Raw genomic sequence first — 16,043 nt, 5'->3', positions numbered from 1 at the left:
AAAGACTTGTACGAGTTTGTTTTTGGTTTTTGGAAAACAAAAAAGCTTTTGTGATTTTCTGTAAAATTCAATTTTTATGTTTTTATGGGTAATTTTTCCTTATAGGCGAAGCACAAGTGTCTCGGCACTTGTAGGCTTCGGCTATCGGGAAGAATTTTCCCAAACGGCTTCGTTTCGACCCAAAATCTTTTGGGACAGCGGACTCGGGTGCCTTTAGATCGCAACGGAGCAACCCACGATGGTTAGATCGTGGGTAGGGGCGCTGCCCCTAACCCCGCAAGGGGATTTGCTCCGCGATCGCACCCGAAATCGCTAAAAACGAACCCGTCGGGAAGATTTTTCCGAAACGGTAATGTCTCGGCCCAAATCGTTTTGGGACAGCGGGTTTAGGCGCTGTTGGATCGCAATGGGACCCTCGCGATGGTTAGATCATGGGGAGGGGCGCTGCCCCTCAAGGGGATCCGTTCCGCGATTGCGCCCGAAACCGCTAAACGGGACCGCCGGGAAATTTTACTTGTAAAAATTGTAAAAAATTAATTTTAAAATTATAGAAAATTATGAAAATATATAATTTTGAATTATATATATTAATTTGTAATAGTCATGGCCCAAAGCCCAATATGATTGGTTGTGTTGTAATTCATAATACGGCCTGCGTGCCGTGATGTGTTTTCGCGTGTTGTATTTATTTTATCATTCGCGACCTACGCGTCGTGCCTCGTCTTTTATTCTTGTTGTAAATTAGATTTAGACTCGAATGTAACTCGAGTTTCAAATTGTAATGTACAAATTGGAGCGGTGGAGGGTCCACACGAGACGGAGTTCCGAGGCGGGCACGAGCAACACAAGGTGGTCAAAGGGAGGAGCTTGGAGAAGCTGTTGACCCTAGGTTGACCATTCGATCTTCTCATTGGCTTGAGAAGATCGTAGTAGGGCCATGACTAAATCACAAATAGATTAATTAATTAATTATTATGTATCTGATGCATGTTTAATAGTTAATTAATTAATTAGTGCCTTAACGATTAGATTAGATCTAAATCGTGCACATGATGCACCTTTGCGATTAGATTAGATCTAAGTCGTGCACAAGATGCATCCTTCTCGATTATATTAGATCTAGATCGAACCAACTCTAAATGCCTAACCGTGCCGTGATACCTATCACTACCTCGATCACATGTATTGTTGAATCTGCCAAAGCAGAGCAATACATATTATCTTGGTAGGGTACGGAGGGACAATCTTGGTCCCGCCTATCAACGCATGGGTGAATACAAACTCAATTAGATTGAGTATTCATAGTTACTCGGTTGGATCGAGTCAACTATAGGCATTCTTCCAATAGTTGGAAAGATAGGTCAAAATCACATCTATATTAACTCTCGGGCATATTAGCCAAAGCTAACTCGAGTTTTAATATAAATGCGGATATTGATTCTATAAACAAGAGTTGCATAGAGATGTAATTGGTAATCGTTACCTACCGATCATACTAAGCCTTGGGCGTATTAGCCAAAGCTAACTCAAGGGTTAGTATGATGTGGATCTTGTCCCACAAGAATTATAGAATTCAGTGGGAGCATCATTTAATTAAAGGCCTAATTAAATGATTTTAAAGAATATGATACTTATTTCTGCATTTATTTCTGTTGTAGAATTGTCATGACGCCGAATACGAACATTTTCTCCCTGCGATCTGTCCTTAAGAAGGACAAGCTCAACGGAGCAAATTTCCTGGACTGGTACAGGAACCTGAGAATAGTTCTCACTCAGGAACGTAAACTGTACGTTCTGGAGCAGCCCATTCCGGAGGCTCCTCCTGCCAATGCCCCGCGAGCTGATAAAGATGCTTACAAGAAGCATCAAGATGACGCATTAGATGTGTCATGTCTAATGCTCGCGACCATGAACTCTGAGCTTCAGAAGCAACATGAGTTAATGGGTGCTTATGATATGGTTGCACATCTTTGTCAACTATATCAAGGACAAGCAGGGCACTGGAAGAGGAACTTCACAGGATACCTGGAAGATCTTAACAAGAAGAGAAATAAGATTTCTACTTCAGGTATAAATGTTATAGAAGTCAAATCGTGTTTATGGAATGTAACATAACTCTTCGTTCTCCCTTGACATGGAGTATTCAGCGTTGTCACCCTTTCTCCTTCGGAAGACTACCCTTTGCCTCTTCTTCTTCCACAGGATTTTGAGACCTTAAGAAGGAAGACTCTTTACACAACAATGGTTCTTCTGCTGCAATCAGGTTCATTGTCGTTGTTTATGCATTTCTTTTGTTTTGCCATGCTTTCTGATGAAACTAGATCAAGAGTATAGAATTGTGTTCTCTTGTTGTGAATTCCTTTTTTGTTCTTAGAATTCATGTGGTTATGAAAAACTATAATTTTCTATCAATTGGTATCAGAATCTTAGTATTTCATCATTTCATGGCAAATCGTGTTAGAGGCTTTTCATCGTTTTCATTGTTTTATACTGGATTAGGTTTTGCCGGTATAATCTAATGTTTGATCGTTGAAGATCAAGCAAAGGCTTGTTTTCCAAGTTTTTCGTGAAGATCACGAAGAACATGAAGAACAGTGGTGAACCACCTCTTTATTCATGGAAAATCATTATGTTTGATCTAATTTTAGGTCAAATCATGATTACTCAATCGATTATTGTGATCTGGCAATCGATTGCCAAGCCAAAATTTTCGAACAGAAACATCTAAAATTGCTTGTACAGATCGATTAGTTGAGGGCAATCACTTACTACTTAGTAGCAATCTATTGATATGATGGATCAAACACAGATCATTTTAATCGACTACCTAGTTTGATTGCTGCCGATGATCTTGAGGTTTGGACACATTAGAGATTTGAATCGATTAGTCCAATCAATTGAAGCTATCAACTGACAACCTTAAAACTAGATACAAAATCAATTTAAATCGATTAGTCGAATTAAATGCTTAAGGCAATTGATTGTTGGTTTTCCATAATCAATTGGTTATTCAGAAGTAGAGCATAGAAGGCTCTCGAATCGACTAGCGGATTGATTGTTGATACGAATCGATTGCCATGATTCAGCAATCAATTGATACATGTGTTGTCAAATATAGAAAGTTCTGTGATCGACTAGCGGGATCGATTGGGTTATACAAATAAATTAGCACACACCATCAATCGATTGATGGTATCGAAGTTTCATGCAGTAGACTTTTAGATCGATTGTGGTAATCGATTAGCTGAGGTCAATTGATTGACGTATAGTATCAATCGATTAATAAGCCTAATTCTTGAGCTATTAAGACTGATCAAGTACTTATCTATTTGATTAAGGTTCTTAGGGATTTCTTGAGTCTATCTATACATGTGCTACTAAATTAAACTGTCGTGTCAGCCCAAAAGAAGGCACTTTAGGAAGGTTTAGTGTATTTTATATTGGTAGATGTATATATATATACTAAAAGTAATTGGCTTAAAGGAAAATTATTTTATGCTAAATATATGTTTATGGGTAACTTACAACTATAGAATAATTTTTTTTTAGATCATACACAAAATATGTCAGGTCAAAAGAAGACATATTGCATGGTTGATTAAGGTTGTTGTGAGCTATGGACTAATATATAACTCATATAAAGTGTCAAGTTATGCACACAATAGGTTGACCCAAAGGAAGGCACATTATATGGTCAACTAAAGTTTGAGTTATATTAGAGAGTATCATTAACAAATTATATTTTAGTTCAAAAACTAAACTACAATGTTATATTTGGTATCTCATAAAAAGCTCATTCATATACATTTAAAGTTTATTTTATTTGAATAATTTTATGTTTATTATATCTACTTATATTTGTCCTTGACTTTAAATAAATCGTGAGCTTACAGTATTTTTCACTCTTATATTTCCAGTGCAATCATTTACTACCAGTATTAATAATATCCCAATGTTAACTGGTTCTAATTTTGTGGAGTGGAAAAAATGCATTATCGTAGTCTTGGGATGCATGGACTTAGATTATGCATTGAGACACAATCGTCTCGCACCCCTAACTAGTGCTAGCACTATTGAGTATAGGGATGAATTTGAAAGTGAGAGTGATCGAACCATATGAGTCTAAGTATCATAAGGCTTTCAATTTTGACACCAATTAAAGGATCTATTACTGAGGGAGAATATGCTAGGAGTTTCTAAGCCAATTAATAGACCATTTTGTTACAAATAAAAAGTTGAGACTTTCATACTTCTTTCAAAGTTGGTGTCTATGTGGTATAATGGCAAAGGAAATGTTAGAGAGTACATTATGGAGATGTCCAATATTGCCACAAGTCTAAAAGCACTAAAACTCGAAATGTCTGAGTTTATGTTAGTGCATTTCATCTTGATATCTCTATCTTCATGGTTCACTACTTTTAAGATTTTATATAATACTCAAAAAGAAAGTGGACATCAAATGAACTTATAGCTCAGTGCGAGCAAGAGGAGAGATTGAGATGTGAGACATCTATGAGTGCTCACCTAATATCTAGTTAAGGTTCAAGCAAAAAGCGAAAGAGGATAGAAATAAAGGAAAGGAAAAATAAATTGTAGATTCTGGGGGCTATGACCATAAGGAGCATAAAAAATATGACAAGGAGTTTACTTGTTTCTTCTGTAAAACGAAAGGTTATATGAAGAAAGATTTTCCTAGATACATTAACTGACGTGTAAAGATAGGTAAAATTTTCAATCTTGTTAGTTTGAAAGTCAATTTGTCTATTGTTCCCATAGACATTTGGTAGATGGATACTGGCTACTACTCACATAAGTCTTACTATGCAGGATTATCTTAGGAGTTGTCTTCTGTTTGATGGTAAAAGATACAACTATACGGAGAATGAAAAGAAGACTAAAGTTGAGTTCATAGGTATTTTAATGCTCTATTTAGGAACTGATGTCTATTTGAATTTAGAAATTACATTTATTGTATTATCTTTTAGACGGAACTTAATTTCAATTTCTTATTTGGTCAAATCATGCTATTCTTGTTCATTTGAAAATAGAATGTTTAGTATTTTCTTAAATTCAATATTGATTGACAGTGATTTCTTGGTTGATAAGTTATATAAATTAAACACCTTAACTGGTATAGTCGACAACGTGATTGTAGGAAACACAAATTGACTAACGAGAATTCGTCCATACTATGGCATAGACATTTGGGACATATATCCAAATAATGTTTAGAAAGGTTAATGTCACATGAAATTTTTTATCCCCTTGACATATCAGACTTTGATGTCTGCATAGAATGTGTTAAGGGGAGGACAACTAATAAAAGAAATATGGGGCAAGTCATTGTAGTGATGTTTTAGATCTAATATATACAAACATTTATGGACTATTCCCTATGACATCTTAGAATGGACACACATATTTTATTAGCTTCATATATAATTTTACTCTTGATTCAGCTATTTGTATCTAATTCACGATAAGTCACAAGCTATGGACATGTTCAAAATTTTCAAAGCGAAAGTTAAAAATCAAATAGGTAAGAAAATTAAGGTCGTCAGATCCGATCATGGAAGTGAATATTACAATCGATATAATAGATCAGATAAAAAATATCCAGGATCTTTTGTCGATTACCTTGTAGAGTGTGACTTGTACCTCAATATACTATGTCTGGTACTCCCAGTCAGAATGGTATAGCTAAGTAATGTAATTGTACTCTAAAAGAAATGATAATAAGTATGATGACTTTTACTTCTTTACCTGAATCTTTGTGGGGTGAAGCACTCAACACTACAAGTTTACCTACTTAACAGAGTATCTAGTAAGGCAGTAACTAAAACTTCATTTGAGATGTGAACAGATAAAAAACGTAGTATTAGGCATTTACACGTCTGGGATTGCCCAACTAAGGCTAGGCCTTATAGGCCCAATGAAAAGAAAATAGACTCAAGGACTATTGGTTGTAATTTTGTAAGTTATTTTAAAAAGTCAAGAGGATATAAATTTTATGATCCTTCTAATAGATCCTTTTTCGAAATAGGAAATATCAAATTTATTGAGGGTGGTGGGAGCACTAAGGTCAAGAAAATATCTTTTGAAGAAAGCGTTAGCGATTCTCTTATAGTTAATACTACTACAATAAGTAGCAGTATAGTTACCATATCGCACATTATGGATATTGCACATCTAGTGAGAATAGTGAATCAAGATATTCTCGGACCATCTCCAATGCAATTTAGGGGTTCTTCCACTTAAAGTGAGATATTATCTCATATTTGTTGGTGCAACATCCCTCAGGTCAAGGTTGACCTGGTTGACCAAGCTTGAGTCTTGGTTTGGGTTTCGATGTTTGACAATGCAAGGTTGATTGAAGAAGAGTCAAGTAGGTCAAGGATGACCGGATACTTGACTGGGAAGTCCTAGTGAGTGAAGCTAGGCAGGAGGAAAATCCTGGTGAGTGAAGCCAGGTGAAAGACCTAGTGAGTGAAGCTAGGCAATTGGGAAGTCCTAGTGAGTGAAGCTAGGCAGGAGGAAAATCCTGGTGAGTGAAGCCAGGTGAAAGACCTTGTGAGTGAAGCTAGGCAATTGGGAAAGACCTAGTGAGTGAAGCTAGGCAATTGGGAAAGTCCTGGTGAGTGAAGCCAGGCAAGAGGAATCTAAATGGGTCAAGGTTGACCAGACATTTGGTGAGAGTCCAAGTAGGTCAAAGGGATTGACCGGATACTTAGCACGAGAAAGAAAAGTCCAAGTAGGTCAAAGGGACTGACCGGATACTTGGCAAGAAGAGAAAAGTCCAAGTGGGTCAAAGGGATTGACCAGACACTTGGTGAGAGAGTCCTAGCTGGTCAAGGGTGACCGGATGCTAGGTCTTATGTACCAACAAGTCATGGTTGACTAGATGTTGGTTTAGGGGGCTTTAGACTTGGTTTTGGACAAAAACCAAGGTTTGGATTGATCCGTGGATTGATCCAGCAGGTTTGGATTGATCCGTGGATCGATCCAGCAGATTTGGATCGATCCGTGGATCGATCCAGAAGATCTGGATCGATCCGCCGATCGATCCGGTGAGTCCCCGCGAACAGAACCCCTCTGGATCGATCCGTGGATCGATCCAGAGGTCCCAATCGATCAGTGGATCGATTGGGACGCTGCTGTTTCGCGCGATAAGCACTGGATCGATCCGTGGATCGATCCAGGCATTTTTCCAGAGCACAGAGGCGCTCTGGATCGATCCGTGGATCGATCCAAAGCCTCCCCGATCGATTGGGAGCAATCCAATCGATTGGGATTCGACCGTTGGCGTTGTTTATAGCTGTTGGCGTGCGATTCCTTCAGCATGACTTCACCGATTCATTCCAGATTCATCACAGCTCCTCCCCAGCACTCTCTAAGCTCCTCACCGCCAGTTCTTGAAGGTTCTTGGAGGTTCATCCAAGTCAAGAGGCGAGTTGCAACGAGAAGAAGAAGAAGCTAGGGTTTTTACTGCATCTCTTGTAAGCTTTTGCTTATTCTTTACTACCCTTTCTTCTACTTGTATTGAGAGTCTTGTAGGGCTTCTCCGCCTTCGGTAGTTACCGAAAAGGAGTGTTTATTAGTGGAGGTGTGTGTGTGCGCGTGGATCCTTGGACTAGTCACCTCTTGTGAGGTGGATACCAAGTAAAATCCTATTGTTAGCATTGTTGTAGTTTGTTTCTTTGTATTCCGCTGCGCATCACTTTGAAGAAACAAGCAACGAAGATCGGCGAGCACACGCGAAGCTATTCACCCCCCCCTCTAGCTACTTTTCGGTCCTAACAAGTGGTATCAGAGCGAGGCCGCTCTTCACCGGAATCATCGCCGGAAGGGGTAAACAAAACAAGCAAAGCTAGAGGGTGAAGAAGTTGGAGCAATTCTACAAGTCGAAGACTTCATCACAAGAAGCTCAACTTCAAATGGAATTCCGAGATGGACTCGGATTCGACACGAGGGTGCCTCCACCATACACATCTACAAGCTTCGATCTTTGGAAATCAAGGATCGAAAACTTCTTAATGGTGGAGATAGAGCAATGGTTTGCTCTCATGGAAGGTTTTGAAGCTCCCACAAACTCAAAGGGCAAAGTTCTCAAGAGGAGCAAGTGGAGCCAAGAGCAAGTTCAAAGGTGCGAGGCCAATGACAAAGTGACCAAGCTCTTGGTCAATCTATTGCCAAGCACCATCCTTTGCAAAATTGGAGAATTTGAAGATGCAAAGGAATTGTGGAACAAATTGATCAAGCTCCATGAAGAGATCCCCTTCACTGTACAAGATCAAGAAAAATCCAAAGAGGGCGACTCATTGGAGCAAGATCAAGAGGAGGACTCCGAGGTTGAGAGATGCTCAACCTCCGAAGATGAAGTCCAAGAAGAAGCCTCATCTTCAAGGGAAAGCAATGAAGAGAACAAGGAGGGAGCATACTCCTTGTTCCATGAACAAGATGAAGATGAGGAAGCCTCCACCTCTAGGATTGAGGGGGAGAGATCTTCTTTGACCCCAGAGCAAGAAGAAGTATCCACATCCGGGTCAAGAGAAGAAGAGGATGAAGAAGTTTCCACCTCCAAAATTCAAGAAATATCAAATGGAGGAGCAAGTGCCATCCCTACACAAGAAGGTATAAATGCCTCAATTAAAAATAAAAATCATATAATATGTTTTGAGTGTAGGGAAAGTGGGCACTACAAGAGCAAGTGTCCCAACTTGGCCAAGAAGAAGGGTCAAGTGACACAAAAGGGCAAGGAGAAGCCCAAGGAGACCACCCCCGGGACAAAGAAGAGCAAGGAGCACATTGTGTGCTTCTTGTGTCAACAAAAAGGGCATTACCGAAGTCAATGCCCCAAGGGGAAGAAGATGGTCAAGGCTCAAGGAGGCACTAGTCAAGGGGGAGCCTCCAAGGTAAAGAAGAAGGTAACATTTATTGAGCCTACCCCTTTACGTTATGGTAAAAAGCATGATAGTTCAAATTTTTATCATTTTAATACAATTTACCATAAGAATAGAAAGCATGAGGGCATTAAGGAAAAGCATGTGGCCCTACATGCCAAGACTACCCAACCTAAGGTTAGGAAGGTAGATAGACATTTGGGCAAAAACACTAAGGATAATAGATACAAGCCCAAGAATAAAAATGCTCATGGATCAAATGAAAAATCAAATACTAAGGACTTAGTAAGGGAAAATCAAGTCTTGAGGTCAAGACTTGATAAATTAGAAAAGACCCTAAAAAGATTAGAAAATATCCTATTAGGGCAAAATGAGCATAACCTAGGTTTAGGGGTACAAAAGTCATCCAATGACCATAGAGGTTTGGGATACAAACCCAAAGCTAAAAAGGATGTGCCTAGTTATCATAGGGTTCCATATAGTTATGGAACAAACCCTAAGTCTAGAGGTCAAGTCAAGGATACAAGGGAAGATATCCTAGAAGTATCTTTGCAACCAAAGTGACTAAGACTTCTAAGAAGTCTAAGAAAGTCACCAACAAGGTCACAAGGGAGGCTATCCCTAGAGTTGACCTAGAAAATGTGACCAAGGCTTCTAAGAAGCCAAACAAGGTCACTAGGAAGGTATCTAGGGAAGTTATCCCTAGTGAATACCTAGAGCATCCAAGGAGCACCAATAGGTGTTGGGTTCCTAGGAGCATTTTCTCTACCCCATAAATGGGTTAGAGAGTGTCAACTCTAAGTGAAAGGGTAGTTAACCCAATCATGAAGAAATTGACACTCAAGGAGCATTTTCAAGGTTTTTGTTAACCTTTGAAAATGAAATTGAATTATTATTTACTCCTTGAAAGAGTAAAATGTGCCTAATGGTGAAAAATTGATTTTATCTTAAAATGGCATAAATTGGGAAAACCTAGAGAAATACCAAGTTGGGATTTTGGTATTCTCTTAGAAATTTAAGGCAATCCGGGCCTTGATTTATGTGATTATTCTTGAGGAAAATGGAATATGCCAACATTTGAGGATATGCTTAATTTTAAGTGGCATAAACAAATCAAGAGAAATAGAAATGTCAATTTAGGTTTTGGCATTTCTTTAAAGCATTTAGGGCAATCTAGGTTTAACATTTTAAGTTAAAACAAGTGATATATTTTGGGTTAGCTAAGTGGTTAAGGATACTTAGATAGGTAATCTAGGTATATTTTATTTATGCTAAACCTTGCCATGATTATTTGCCCATCATATGTCATGACATCATGTCTATTTTTACATTTATGTTTTATTATGAAAAATCCAAAAATACCATGTCATGACATTCATACATCAAGTAGTTATAGGATATTTTCTTTTGAAAATTATTTCATCTTGATGTATGCCATAACATAATCATGCATTAAGTTTAAATTCCTTGAAATTAAGGACAAATGGCATTTAACATCACTTATTAACAAGTGACATCCTAGGTGGATGTTTAATATCTTTAAAATGCCTAGATAGATATGCATGATCCCTAGAATAGGGTAAAACCAAAATCTCACATCTCACAAGGACTATAAGGTGACTTGTATGTGTTTAAGTGCACATTAGATACAAGTGAGATGTTAGGAAGATGAACAAAACTCAAGATGTTGATTTAGTGCATTCTTTTGAGTTTTAGGTTCATCAAAACACATAGTTATGTGTTTTCCCATCATTGGGAAAGCTAATGTACAAGTCATGTGCATTAAGCCCAAGGAACATGGTGGGATATTGGTTTGAAAATGTTTTCAAAATGATTTTGGAAAACCTTGGTGAAGGCTATCTTTTGATAGTAATCACCATTGAATAGTTAGACACAATCTTGAAGAAAACACTAAAGTTTTTGCAAGTTTTCAAGTTTGTGTCAATCTTTGAAAATATGAAGTATTTTCATAGAAAACTATTTTTCCTTGATAGTATATGCCCTAAATAATGCCTACACGAAATTTCATGATTTTTGGATTTTTGTAGAATTTTCTAGGGGTTTCTGAAGTTGGCTGATTTTGATATTCAGCTACTATCAGAGCTCCGATCGATCCATGGATCGATTGGAGTGCCTGAATCGATCCGTGGATCGATTCAGAAGGCAAGTCTCCCGCGAGCAGAAGCTCGCTGGATCGATCAGCCGATCGATCCAGGAAGTCTGAATCGATCAGTGGATCGATTCAAAAAGGTTCAATCGATTGGAACCCAACTCCAATCGATCCAAGTTGTTGATTTTGGCTGGGAAAGCCTGATTTCAGCATCTTTAAACCTAATTTAGTCTAGATAACCTTTCCAAACCCCTGAAAATACATTTGTATACATAAAAAGGGTGTTTTCGTGTGGAAAACAAGGATGGATTGGTTAAGGAAGGCTAAGTTGAAGTTTAGGTTGAGGTTTGTTTCAAATTTTGAATATTTGAACCTCAAAACTTCTAAAATTGGGTTTCCTAAAGTTTTGGGGATTCCAAGTCATTGTTGGTGCAATGACAGAAGTTACCACCATGTCTTTAGGGGGAGGGACTCTTTAAAGACATGAAAATTATTTTTCATGAACCTTGGAAGGTGGTCAACCTTCCGTTAAGAACATGCTCAAGGTTGAGCGTTTGAACTTTAATGGGGAGTGGATATCCTCATTGTTCAAGTGGCTTCAAGTAGATAATGCTCAAGGATGGGCATCTGCCTATATTGGGGGAGAATGTAGGGTTAAGGTTAATGAAGGGTATGGGACCTTCATTATCGTGTTGGTCACAACGAGTGAAGTTGTGAACAACGAGGAGCAACTCTTCAGGGGGAGAGTTTTTCAACAATGGGGCATTTGTTGAAGAGTGCCCAAAATTGAGGCACGGGTTGATGTGTGCTCAAAGATGGTTTGATGTGTGCCAATAGGGGGAGAATGAAAGGAGTAAGTTAGACTTTCATTACCTAGAGGGAGTTTGCCCTCTTAGGGGGAGAATGAAGGGCTTAACTTATGTATTCATTACCTAGTGGCATGAAGAAGGTTTAGGCTATGAGATTAGCCTAACTTACATGTGGTATTGTAAGTGATAGTGTTGGTATTGTCAAACATCAAAAAGGGGGAGATTGTTGGTGCAACATCCCTCAGGTCAAGGTTGACCTGGTTGACCAAGCTTGAGTCTTGGTTTGGGTTTCGATGTTTGACAATGCAAGGTTGATTGAAGAAGAGTCAAGTAGAAGGATGACCGGATACTTGACTGGGAAGTCCTAGTGAGTGAAGCTAGGCAGGAGGAAAATCCTGGTGAGTGAAGCCAGGTGAAAGACCTAGTGAGTGAAGCTAGGCAATTGGGAAGTCCTAGTGAGTGAAGCTAGGCAGGAGGAAAATCCTGGTGAGTGAAGCCAGGTGAAAGACCTAGTGAGTGAAGCTAGGCAATTGGGAAAGACCTAGTGAGTGAAGCTAGGCAATTGGGAAAGTCCTGGTGAGTGAAGCCAGGCAAGAGGAATCTAAATGGGTCAAGGTTGACCAGACATTTGGTGAGAGTCCAAGTAGGTCAAAGGGATTGACCGGATACTTGGCACGAGAAAGAAAAGTCCAAGTAGGTCAGAAGGACTGACCGGATACTTGGCAAGAAGAGAAAAGTCCAAGTGGGTCAAAGGGATTGACCAGACACTTGGTGAGAGAGTCCTAGCTGGTCAAGGGTGACCGGATGCTAGGTCTTATGTACCAACAAGTCATGGTTGACTAGATGTTGGTTTAGGGGGCTTTAGACTTGGTTTTGGACAAAAACCAAGGTTTGGATTGATCCGTGGATTGATCCAGCAGGTTTGGATTGATCCGTGGATTGATCCAGCAGGTTTGGATTGATCCGTGGATCGATCCAGCAGATTTGGATCGATCCGTGGATCGATCCAGAAGATCTGGATCGATCCGCCGATCGATCCGGTGAGTCCCCGCGAACAGAACCCCTCTGGATCGATCCGTGGATCGATCCAGAGGTCCCAATCGATCAGTGGATCGATTGGGACGCTGCTGTTTCGCGCGATAAGCACTGGATCGATCCGTGGATCGATCCAGGCATTTTTCCAGAGCACAGAGGCGCTCTGGATCGATCCGTGGATCGATCCAAAGCCTCCCCGATCGATTGGGAGCAATCCAATCGATTGGGATTCGACCGTTGGCGTCGTTTATAGCTGTTGGCGTGCGATTCCTTCAGCACAACTTCACCGATTCATTCCAGATTCATCACAGCTCCTCCCCAGCACTCTCTAAGCTCCTCACCGCCAGTTCTTGAAGGTTCTTGGAGGTTCATCCAAGTCAAGAGGCGAGTTGCAACGAGAAGAAGAAGAAGCTAGGGTTTTTACTGCATCTCTTGTAAGCTTTTGCTTATTCTTTACTACCCTTTCTTCTACTTGTATTGAGAGTCTTGTAGGGCTTCTCCGCCTTCGGTAGTTACCGAAAAGGAGTGTTTATTAGTGGAGGTGTGTGTGTGCGCATGGATCCTTGGACTAGTCACCTCTTGTGAGGTGGATACCAAGTAAAATCCTATTGTTAGCATTGTTGTAGTTTGTTTCTTTGTATTCCGCTGCGCATCACTTTGAAGAAACAAGCAACGAAGCTCGACGAGCACACGCGAAGCTATTCCCCCCCCCCCCCCCTCTAGCTACTTTTGGTCCTAACAATATTGATGAGCAAGTACCTCAACTACCTTAAGTACAAGTGTCTTTAAGGTGATCCACTAGGGACAAGAGATCCATAATTTCTCATGATTATGTCTATCTCCAAAAGCATCAGTTTAACATAGGGTTGGAAAGTGATTCTGCGTCTTTCCAAAAGGTTAAACAATGCTCTAACCCTAAAATATGGATTAATTCCATACAAGAAGACTTCAATTCTATGGCAGACAATGACGTTTGGGAACTTGTATAATTGCTTGAAGGTTCAGAATCCGTTGGTTGTAAATGGATATTTAAAACTAAACTAGATTCAAAAGACAATGTTGACAAGTATAAGGCTCGTCTTGTTGCTAAAGGATTCACTCAAAAGGAAGACATTGATTATACGGAGATTTTCTCACGATGAAAGACTTTCTTAGAGTAATCATGGAACTTGTAACTCATTTTGATTTCGAGCTACATCAAATGGACATAAAGATTGCATTCCTCAATGGTAATATTGAGGAGTGTATGTATATGGTGCAACCAGAGAACTTTGAGTCTATGAATTCAAAGCACCTAGTATGTAACTTAAAGAAGTTCATTTATGGTTTGAAACATATGTCCTGCCAGTGGTACCAAAAATTTAATCAAGTGATTATCTTATTTGGATTTAAAGAAAACCTTGTTGATCAATGCATATATGACAAGTTCAATGGGAGCAAGTTTCTTATATTTATCTTTTATATGGACGATATATATTGCTAACAAGCAATAATAAGGGTTTGTTGCATGAAATAAAATTATTTCTATCTATTATTTTTAAAATGAAAGATTTTGGTAAAACATTCTTTGTTTTAGGCATATAAATTTATTGTGAGTTCAAGAGGTATTCTTGGACTATCACAGAATGCCTATTTTGAAAAGGTGTTTATAAGGTATGGCATACAAAACTGTGCACCTAGTGACACAATTGTGTCTAGAGGTAACATATTTATTTTACAACAATGTCCACGACTTAAACTTGAAATAAAGGAGATGAAACAATTCCGTTTTGTGTCATCTATGGGAAGGGTCATGTATGCACATGTTTGTATACAACTAGATATAACATTCATAGTGGGAAGATTAGGCAGATATGTAAGTAACCCGGGACTATCACACTAAAAAGTAGTAAAGAGAGTGACGTGGTATTTGCAAAGAACTAAATGACACATGCTCACATATCAAAAGTCAGATCATCTAGAAGTGATTGGATATTTAGACTTCAATTTTGTTGGATGCTTGAATAACAAGAGATCCACTTTAGGCTAGATTTTCATACTTGCTAGAGGGACTATATCTTAGAAGAGCATCAAGAAGACACAGTAGTCACTTCTACTATAGAAGCAGAGTTGATAGAATGCTACGAAATATCCAATCACGGGATTTGGCAGCGGAACTTCATCACAATGTTACAGATCGTTGATGGCATTGACAGGCCATTAAGGATCAATTGTGATAATAAACCGTAGAACTTTATGTCAGGAACAACCATAGTTCATCGAAGTCAAAGCACATCAATATCAAGTTTCTAACGGTTAAAGAAAGAGTTCAGAGTCGTCAAGTGATAATAGAGCACATCATCACAGATTCTATATTGGCAAATTCACTCATCAAAGGCTTAATTCCTAAGGTATTTCATACGTATGTTATGAATATGTGAGTTCTTATGGAAGATGTTCTCGTTTAGTAGGAGTCTATATTTATTTTATTACTCTATATTTGTTAATAAAGATAAATATTTTGTTTTGATTATTACACATACTTAAAGTTCAAAATATTCATGGGCATTTTATTTGTTTAATACTCTGAATTAAATATATCATGATTCAATGTTATTGTTTAACATTTGGTGTTTATAAATTTGATATATAGATTTCATTTGGAATCATAAGGCTTAGATCATAATTTGCTATTGTAGTTTATTATAAAGTGTTCACAAATATAATCAAACTTTTTTTGGGTTATTTTAAGACCAGTTAGAAATTGACATGCATTAATACTATTTCATATAATTTTCATTTATACATTTACATCTTAATTTATATCATTAATGACATTGGTATCATAATTACTATTGGAACTTGTTATAGTCATATATATAGTATTTATGACATATTTAATCATATACTAATAAAGTTAATTAATCAGATTGTTTACAGAGGTATTCTATAGTCATAAAGTTAGACATTGTTATTGACGTCAACTAAAGTTAGATTCACGTATTATGTACAAATATCATGTATAGTCCAAGTGGGAAATTATTGAATTTAATCTTCTTTAAGTGGACTTACATGGAATTTGTGACTTATGAATTTATGTCAATAAGATACTGAACCCATTAAGTGCTCTAACTTTAGATTATTGAGCTTTGGATTATTGGATGCGGACTTATGTGTGTAGAATCCTATATCTAACCTGTTATCATTTAT

The sequence above is a fragment of the Zingiber officinale genome, chromosome 7A (assembly GCF_018446385.1).
Source record: "Zingiber officinale cultivar Zhangliang chromosome 7A, Zo_v1.1, whole genome shotgun sequence".
In the NCBI taxonomy this organism is placed as follows: domain Eukaryota; kingdom Viridiplantae; phylum Streptophyta; class Magnoliopsida; order Zingiberales; family Zingiberaceae; genus Zingiber; species Zingiber officinale.
The sequence above is the reverse complement of the archived record's forward strand: the minus strand, read 5'-3'. Positions refer to the sequence as shown.